The sequence below is a fragment of the Rhincodon typus genome, chromosome 16, assembly GCF_021869965.1.
Source record: "Rhincodon typus isolate 14 chromosome 16, sRhiTyp1.1, whole genome shotgun sequence".
Classification (NCBI taxonomy): Eukaryota; Metazoa; Chordata; class Chondrichthyes; order Orectolobiformes; family Rhincodontidae; genus Rhincodon; species Rhincodon typus.
In genome coordinates, this window is record NC_063347.1 from 46,773,502 (window position 1) to 46,783,901 (window position 10,400).

The 10,400-nt window shown below is 43.6% G+C and overlaps 1 protein-coding gene across 1 annotated transcript in view; it reads right to left on the reverse strand.

Annotated features, from left to right (window-relative positions):
- chl1b (cell adhesion molecule L1-like b) overlaps positions 1 to 10,400 on the reverse strand; it is an 809,671-nt gene that overhangs the window by 656,784 nt on the left and 142,487 nt on the right. The gene's annotated exons all lie outside the window — the stretch shown is intronic.

The window sequence follows — 10,400 nt, forward strand, 5'->3', positions numbered from 1 at the left end:
AAGCTAACATTTCGAGTCTAGATGACTCTTCACCAGAGCTGAAGTAAAGTGTGGAGGGGACAGCATTTATGCTATAGTTTAGAGGTGAGGGATGGGGTTAGTGGGTGTAGGGTGCTGATGGAGAAAAAGACGTTGATAGTTCAGATTAAGTGATTGGAATGCGAGAATGGCGGAACAATGGAGTGTCTCCTGCCAGACTTGAAGGACAGTAAGTGGAATGGGAGGACGGGAGGACATGATAACAAGCTAAAGAAAAGGGAAGAAATGGGAGTTGGTTCTAATTTGAAGGTGTTGAATTTAGTATTAAGTCCAGAAAGCTGTAAAGTGCCTAGTCTGAAGATGAGAAGTTGTTCCTCCAGTTTGCACCGTGATTCGCTGGAACACTGCAACATGCCGAGGACAGGCATGTGGGCATGCGAGCAGGATGCTGTGTTAAAATGACCTGCCAAGGGAAGGTTGGGGTCATGCTTGTACACAGACCGGAGATGTTCCACAAAGCGATCACCCAGTATGCATTTAGTTTCTCCAACATACAGTTGGCCACATTGGATGCAGCAGATACAATACACAAGATTGGAGGAGGTACAAGTGAAATTCTGCTTCACCTGGAAAGGCTGTTTAGGCCTGTTGCCTAAAAACAACACGTCATTTTCTGCTTGGGGGCCCTGCAGCCCTCTGGACTCAATATCGAGTTTAATAATTTTAGGGCCTAAACTCTCCCACGTCCTTGCCCCCAATCCCATTCACCAGGCCTTGTTATCACATATCCTGCCATTTCACACTACCTATTGTTAGTCACTAACAGTCCCCATTAACAACTATTCACCCCTTAGCCAGATTGTGATCTACTCCTTTGTCTATCCAACTGCTCTCCTCTCTCTTCGTACTCTATTCTTTATCCTATCGTTTATTCCTACCCCATCCCCTTATTTTCTGCATATAAACTGACGTTTTCCCAGCAGTTCAGAGGAAGGGTCACCGGATCCAAAACTTTAACTCTGATTTTTTTCTTCACAGATGCTGCCAGACCTGCCCTTGGTGGTTGGGGACTGGACTTGGGTGTCCCAGAGGGAACAATCCCTGCAAAATGCAGACGGGGGAGTGAGGGGAAGATGTATTTTGGTAGTGGTGTTCTGCTGGAGTTGTTTGAAATGGTGGAGAATGATCCTTTGAATGCGGAGGCCAGTGGGATGAAAAGTGAGGACAAGGGGAACCCGATCACGCTGTTGTGAGTGATGGGAAGGGGCAAGGGCGGAGGCATGATAGGGTGGATGCGTTGGGGACCCTGTCAACCACAGGAGGTGGGAAACCACAGTCATAGAAGAAGCAAGCCATGTCAGCAGCACTGTTTTGGAAGGTGGCATCATCTAAACAGATGCAATGTAGGCGAAGGAACTGGGAGAATAGGATGGAGTCCTTGCAGGACATGGGGTGTTACAAGCTGTAGTGAAGGTAGCGATGGGAGTCAGCGGCTTTGTAGTGTATGGCAGTGGACAGTTTATTCCCCGAAATGGAGACAGAGAGGTCAAGGAAAGGAAAGGAAGTGTCGGAAATGGATGGTGGGAAAGTTATACAGGGGTGAAAATTGGAGGCAAAATGAATAAAACTTTCAAGGTCCAGGCAGGAGCATGAAGTGGCACCGAAGCAGTCATCAATGTACTGAGTAAAGAGTTGTGGGAGGGTGCCAGCATAGGGCTGAAACAAGGATTGTTCCACACGCCCCAGAAAGATGAAAGCATAACTGGGAGCCACGTGGGTGCCCATAACCACTCCTTTGACTTGGCAGAAGTGAGATGAATTAAAGGAGAAATTGTTCAGCGAGAAAGCAAGTTCAGCCAAGCAAAGGAGAGTGGTGATGGATAGGGATTGTTCAGGCCTCTGGTCGAGGAAGAAGCCAAGAGCTCTCAGACCATCCTGGCAGGAAATGGAGATACAGAGGGACTGGGCATCCATGGTGAACAGGAGGCAGTTAGGGCCAGGGAACTGGAAATTGTCAAGATGCGAAGGGCATCAGAGTAATTGTGGATATAGGCTGGCAGGGTCTGGACAAGTGGAGACAAGGTGGAATCAAGGTAGGAGGAAATGAGTTCGGTGGGGCAGGAACAGGCCGATACGAGGGGCCTACTGGGGCAGTCTGGTTTGTGGATTTTGGGAAGGAGGTGCAAGCCGGCTGTCGGGGGTTGGCATACTACTAAGTTGGAGGCAGTGGGGGTAGTATCTCCACGGATAATGAGGTCAGTGACAGTCCTGGCAACAATGGACTGATGCTCGGATGTGGAGTCATGGTGGGATGATGAGTATTGTTGCTGTTGAAATGGTGCCCCTTGTTCAGAATTTATCTTGTTGCCTCCCAAATGGAGATACGATGCAAAGTCCATTCGACTCATATGGACTTTGCCTGGGTTTGTGTTGGACGTCACTGGATTGAAGAATACTGTTATTATCCATTTGCCAGGAATGGAGGGTTTGTGTCATAAGGACAGACTGGATTGGCTGAGACCTTTTTCCACTGGAGTGTAGGAGGTTGAGGTGTGACCTTTGAGGTTTATAAAATCATTAAGGGCATACAAATTCCAAGACGAGGCGGAATATTTTTCAGGTGAGAAGAGAAAGATTTTAAAAAAAGCATGAGGGGCAATTTACACAGAGAATGGCTCGTGCGTGGAATGAACTTCCAGAAGAAGTGGTGGATGCAGGTGCAGTTACAACATTTAACAGATGTTGAGATAAGTAGATGAATAAGAAATGTTTAGAGGGATGTGGGTCAAGCACAGGCAGATTGACTAGTTTAGTTTGGGATTATGGGTGGCATGGATTGGTTGGACTGAAGGGTCTGTTTCCATGCTGTATGACTCTGTGACTCTCTGACTGAATTCTGTGAGCAAGGATATGGGTCAATAGTTAGTCCTTGCTCTTCAAGTGTGCTTGTGTGAATATAATTGTCTTTCAAGCGTTTAGAAGAAATTGCAATTTCAATATTTAAGACGAATTTTAGCAGAAGATGAAGCCATCCACAGAATGCGCTGCAGTCGCTTATTGTAGAACTATCTACCTTAGAGATTTTCCCATATAATCTCTTTAATGCCACTTGGATGTGTCTGTAAAATTGATTCAAATTATACACAGAGAATATTCTGCTGGGAAGAAGGATGCAGTCTTTCATTATTTATTGTTTGGTTCCCATTTGCAAGATTTTCACTTATTCTGCCATGGATGGAGGATTACGGAGTTTTTATTCAGAAGAATTCATATGGATGCAGTGCAGACCACACAAAATTTGCACCACTCTGAAATAGTCACATTGATTATTAAAGGGTAGACATTGACTTTTGGGTGTCAGATATGTTTTATTTCCCCGTGCAAGACATTTATTTCATGCTGAGTGGGATTTAAGTGCAGAGCTGTTATGTGTGGTAAAATGCAAATATTTTTGTATTTTTAAACTCAAGATTATCACAATCTAGTGGCAATTCTCGTTAAGAAGATGACTGAAACAGGATTTTCGATTATATTTGAATGCTCATGAATGAACAGAAGATGATCAAAAGCATGCCATTGTTTAAGAGATTTGGTGCTCAGTTGTAGTTCACAAAAATGGGTTTAAATGCAGAGCTCTTTTCAATCTTGCAAAGATCCAAACAGTTTTGCTTAAAATTGTGCACAAAGTTAACGTATTTTGCACAATACAATACAGCACAGGAACAGGCCCTTCAGCCCACCAAACCTGTGCTGATTCCTAACTCTTATTTGGACCCAATACTTATTGCCCATACGTGGTTTCTATCCCTCTGTTCGCCTCCTGTTCATGAGTCTATCGTGATATGCCGAAAACTTTGCTAATGTGCCTGCTTCCACCACCTCCACTGGCACTGTGTTCCAGGCACCCATCACTTTCTGTGTAAAATATTTTCCATGCACTTCTCCCCTAAACATGCCCCCTCTCACCATGAACCTGTGCCCTCTTGTAGTTGATCTTTCCACCCTGGGAAAAAGCCTCTGACTATCCACCCTATCCATGCCTCTCATAATTTTATAGATCTCTAACAAGTTGCCCATCAGCCTCCATCTTTCCAGTGAAAACAATCCAAGTTTATCCAACCTCTCCTCATAACAGAAATCCTCCAGACTAGGCAACATCCTCTCTGCACCCTCTCCAAAAGCATCCATGCCCTTCTGGTAGTGTGGCGACCGGAACTGCACGCAATGTTCCAAATGTGGCCTAACTAAAGTTTCGCATAGCTGTAACATAACTTGCCAACGTCTATTTCGGATGCCCTGGCCAATGAAGGCAGTCATGTTGTTTGCCTTCTTGACCACTGTATCCACCTGTGTTGCCACTTTCAGGGATCTGTGGACCTGTACACCCAGGACCCTCTGTGTGTCAATGTTCCTTAAGGTTCTGCCATTTATTGTATAATTCACACCTGAATTTCATTTTCCAAAATGAATCAACTCAATCTGCCATTTCTCATCTGCAAATCTATCTATCTCCTGTTGCATCCTTTGACAATCCTGCCAATTTTGGTGTTATCTGAAAACTTACTAATCACACCACCTACATTTTCTCCAGATCATTTATATATATTACAAACAACAAAGGTCCCAGCACTGATCCCTGAAGAACATCACAAATTACTGATCTCCATTCCCTCCTAACTCCCCATTTTGAGCTCCTTTCTACTTTTTCCACATTCTTCAAGGACTTTGTTTTTAGTTGCCTAAACTTTAGGTATGCTTCATTTTTTTTGATAAGCTGATAATTCCCCCTGTTATTCAAGTTTCCCGAATCCTGCACTTTCAGTCCTTCATTTTCACAGGAACATGTCCGTCCTGCACACTAATCAACTGGTCTTTAAAAGACTCCCAATGTGTCAGATGCGGATTTACCCTCAAACAGCCACTCCCAATCCACGTTCTCCAATTCTTGCCTAGTTTGCTTATAGTTGGCCTTCCCCCACCTTAACAGCTTCATCTGAGGTCCATTCTTGTCCTTATCCAAAAGTATCCAAAAATTTGGGGAATTATGGTCCCTATTCCCAAAATGCTCTCTCACTGAAACTGGCCGACCTCATTTCCCAATACCAGGTCCAGTATGGTCCCCTCCCTCATCAGACTATACTCATACAGTTTCAAAAAACCCTCCTGGACACACCTGACAAATTGCTTCCCATCAAACCTCTGGCACTAAGGTGGCCCAGTCAATAGTTGGGAAGTTAAAATCACCCACCACAACAACCGTGTTATTTTCACATCTTTCCAGAATCTTACCACATATTTCTTCCTCTATCTCCCACTGGCAGCTGGGAGGTCTGTAGTACAATCCCAGCCTTGTGATTGCATCCTTCCTATTCCTGGGCTCTACCCATAATGCCTTCCTGCAAGTCCCTCCAAGATGTCCCCCATCAACACAGCTCTGATATGCTCCCTAACCAGTAATACAACTCCCCCAGCTCTTTTGCTCCCTCCTCTGTCTCACCTTAAACATTGATTTCCTGGAACATTCAGCTGCTAATCCTGTCCCTGTTTCAACCATGTCTCTGCGATAGCAACATCATAACTGCATTCATTAATCCAGGCTCTAAGTTCATCTCTCTACCCTGTTGCATTGAAGGAAATACAAAGTCCCCAGTTCCCCTGAGCTCAGCAACCTCTTTGATTGCTCTTCCTCTTAGCTATATTTGCCTTCGACTCAAGCTCGTCCCCGGTCTCTATACTTACTGACCTGCTGCTCTGGTTCCCACCCCTCCCTTCCACAACAGTTTAAATCCTCCCAAGTGGCACTATCAAATCTCCCTGCCAGGATATTGGTGCTGCTCCAGTTTTGGTGCAACCTGTCCTTCTTGTACAGGTCCCACCTTCCCTGGAAAACATCCCAATGATCTACATATCTGAAGCCTTCCCCTCTACACCAGCACTTTAGCCAGGTGTTCAATTATACTCTCTCTCTGTCCCTCGCCTCAGGAGCACGTGGCACAGGGAGTAATCCTGAGATTACTACCCTAGAGATCCTGCTTTTTAGCTTTACTCCCTAACTCTCTGAATTGTCATTACAGAACCTTGTCATTTACGCCAATGTAGACAATGACTTTCTGTCTGTTTACCCTCCTGTTTCAGGATGCCCTGTACCTGCTCAGAGACATCCATAACCCTCGCACCAGGGAGGTAACATGCCATCCTGGAGTCCCTCTCATGACCACAGAAGCTGTGCCCCTGATATTTTATGGAATATCACATTGGTCATAAATCAAGAAACGGTGTTGCATTCCCAGAAGATATCAGGCTTACAATAAATGGTCTATGAGCCATTATGTTACAAGCTAGTATCAGTGTCTTAATACTGATATCAACACGCACAAGAATTAAGGAACACGAGCTTAGACCAAACTTCAAAAATCCTCCAAATAAAACATCGGTTTAAAAGATTTCCCAGATATTTAGGCTTTCACACTTATGTACTTTGATTTTTATCTGCATTAAGAAGGATTAACTTTAATAGGTGAAAATACAGCTGAACCATCCAGACTACAATCTGATTGAATTTAATTCAAATGTGAGCTGAACGGATTTTCTTTGGTAAGAGTAGCAGTCAAGTTGTAGTAAGCAATCCTCTGACAAAGAAACTGGGTGGGGTTGGGTAAATAGTTCATAGCTCAACAGCTGTTCACCACTGACTCAATGGTTTCCCATGAAAAATGCTCAAAGATGCAAGGCTAATCCAAAGTGAGGTTTCCTGACACGAGATCCAATGCCTTTACCATAACATGAGGTCTAAACTTTAAGACTTAGTCACTGCAGTGCTTTGAGACAATATTAGCTGAAGGGGTGCAATTCTAAAGCAGAATTTGCTGGAGAAACTCAGCCGGTGTGGCAGCATCTGTGCAGAGGAAGCAGAGTCAATGTTTCGGGGCCAGTGACTCTTCTTTCTGCAGTAAGTCAAAGGAAAAGTTATTCAAACAGAGGACGAGCTCAGCCAGGCAGAGGAGGCTGATGGTGGATGAGGACAACTCCGGCCTGGTTTCCCTGATGAAGCGGAGAGCCCCAAGACCAGCCTCATGCGGGAAATGGACATGGAAGGGGATTACACGCCCGTGTAGAAAAGAGGGGGTGGCTGGAGCCTGCGAAGAGGAATTTCTGAAACTGATGTAAACCATCAGAAGAATGGTGGATTTAAGTGGGAAGGGACTGGACAAGGGGAGAAGAAATCCTTAAGCAGAACTGAAATCTCCGGGTATGTGAGCACAAATCTCCGAAAGTGGTACTGCAGTTGAGAAAGTGCTTTAAAGAGCATATGTAATCCTGGCTTTCTAAGCTGAGATACAGAACACAAAAGCAAAAGATTTATGATCAACTTTTATGACATATTTTCCTGGTCTCAAATAAAGCACCAAATTCAATTCTAATCATTACACTTCAGGAAGGATGTGAAAGCCATAAAGCAGGTACAGAAAAAAATCAACAAGAATGATTTCAGAGCTGAAGAAATTCAGTTATATACAATGGGTGACAGTGAGTGAGAGAGGATGGTACAGGCACTCGTGAGAGTGGTAGAACATGAGCCTTGGTGGGAGGTGGATTCAATAGAAAAACTAGAGCAAGTGTCAAGTGTTGGAGAGAAGATAATGGCATTTACAATGGCAGAGGGGTGAAGGTCATTGACCTTCTTCTGACACTGCTAGGCATTCTTCCAGGCAGCTTAGACTTCACTGACTCAGGGTGGCAATCTTAGGCCAGACTCATATGGTCTGGTGGAAAAAACTCAGCAGCATTTGTGGAGAGAAATCAGAGTTAACATTTCAGGTCCAGTGGTCCTTCTTCAGAAGACTCTTCTTCAGAAGGCCTCCACTCCTGGTAGTGGGTGAAGAGGACGCCCCGCCTATGCACCACTCCATCTACCAGGACCTTCAGGTACCCCTGTTTGAACAGCAGGGTGCTAATTCTGCCCTATCTGCCATGTCCAGGGCAAATATCATCAACTGTGCAGGGCAGCTTTGATCTGACAAAGCTTGTCCAGGTGCACAACGGGCTTTTGAATATGGCACAGTGTGAAGTATGATGGTGAATTCTGGGATATCCTCAGAGTGATGAGTTGTTCCAGGAATGGAGTGTGTTAGTATGGGGCCAGAATTGGATTTGAGAGATGCCACGGGGCAGGATACATAATGAATGCAGCGCGTTTGCTAAGAAATGGGGAGAGAACTTGCTCGAACTTTCGGCGAAAATCCCTCCAAAATACTCAGACTTAGACTAAAAAAAAGGTTCAATCCAAATTGTTCCTCTTTGGTGGAAAGGCCTACAATCAGAATACGTAGATTTAAAATGATTGGGAAAAGAATTAAAGTTGGCATGTTGAAATAAGTCCTCTCTTATTCAGCGAGTTGTTAAGATTTGGTACACCCTGTCTGGCAGGGTGATTTTCAAAAGGAAATTGAATAAATATCTGACAGGGGCAAAAAAAATACTTTCAGGCGAGGAGGATGAGGGAATGGACTGGTTAAAAAAGTCGTTGTAAGTGCTTGGTGACCACAAGGTCGTGACCATAGCCATCATAAGTGTCAATAGAAAATAAAAAGCTATTTATTTTGTGCTTGCTTGATACTGGTGCAAATTGTGACACTGCTGATCACGGAGAAAACTAAACAACAAAAAAAACCAATAGCCTGACCACAGTCAGATAATAATGACAGAGAGCAATCCCATTCATTAGAAAGCAAAACAAATTTGAAGCATTTGACCTGAAATGCATAACAGGCATTCAAGATAGTAAAATTATTCACCTCCCCTACAGGCGAACAGCAATCTTTCAAACTCTCGACCTACTCTTGCATCCGACTGTCAACACAAAGGGTACAACATTCTCCTCTTTGGAGGCAGTAGGGCAATGATGAGCCCAGCAATAATTGGACAAGTTGGCCCCTGGAGAGACAATTGGCTCCTTCTTGTCATCTCAACAACTAAATGCTGGGCAAGAGGGTCTTTTGGTGACTGGACATCTTCCACTTGCCAGCAATTAAATCATGACCTGTCTTCCTGTCAAGCGATCAAAGTGGCAACTTTCCCACCTGGGAAACCAGGGACAACCTGCCTGCTAGTAGGTGGGGAGGGAAGGGCTCCATTTGTCCTAATGTGTGGTCACTCAGGGGTAGGCAGGAATCAGAGGGGTGGGGCTCTTGGCTGGCAGCTCCTGGCAAGGCGGAACTTCAACATTGAGGCCTGCAATTTGCTGAGAAGTTCACTGATCAAGTCGCATCGAGCTGATTAGAGTTTAATTGGGCAAGCTTTCACATTTGGGGCAGCAGTGAATCAGTGGCCAATGAATATGCCAGCCCCACACCTTGGATGCAACGTTGGAATTCTCAGCCAAAGCTCCTAAACTCTGGCCAAATGTACATAATCAAAAGACAGAACACAAATAAAATTTATAAGGTTGTTGTGGCACAGTAGCAGCATCCCTACCTGTGAGCCAGGAGGCCTGTGATTAAGTCTCACCTACTCCAGAGGGGTGCCATAACCTCTCTGAACAGGTTGTTTAGAAAATTTCCAAATAAAATTCATTATTGATTGAAGATGACTTGCTGCAATGGTTACACAGTAGGTATTGTGAAATTTTAAAAAAATCAGACGGTTGTCCTCATTCGAGAGAAAATATGGATCTTTTATTGTTGCCTCCTCTGTACTCATCTTTTACTCTTTAACAAATTTAAACATTCGATGTTAAGAATAGACTAGTACTTGCAAATTTTCAGGCTACCTTTACTTAGAGCAGATTTTTAAAAAGGAAATTCAATTAATGGTCTTGTGCAAACAGTTAATTTATTATCTTCTAATTAATCCATTATTGTAACTGGATTCTCATAATCTCGTGGATTTTTATGAAACATTAAGCACTGCATGAATAATATATCAAGCTATTTTAGATTGTTTCTAGCTTAGGCATTCACTACAATTGACAAATTCCAATTTGACCTACAGTCACTGCAAAAATTATTTACAGTCCCATACTAGATTAAATCAGTTCGCTCCTAAAGTGCTTTGTGCAGTGTTTACCCAGGCACATTGACCTACCATGCTTTCTTGTCTCAGAAAAAAAACGGAATGATTAACTTTTGCTGGTCCTCATACACAAATTATAATGTTATACCTAGTGAAAATGTAAAACAACCTGAAAACCCAATGTTAAAAGGTTGGACTGGATAAGTTAATTTAAATTCTATGAAGAATGTACAATCAGCAAAATGGGACCCTACTGAAAATATGTTCTTAATCAACTTTCTATGAAAACAAATATGCCAATTCATCTACTTCCAAGATGTCAACAATTTTGGTTATTGAATAACTCATATCATTCCTTTCTAAGATAGTAGGAACTGCAGATGCTGGAGAATCCGAGACAACAAGGTGCA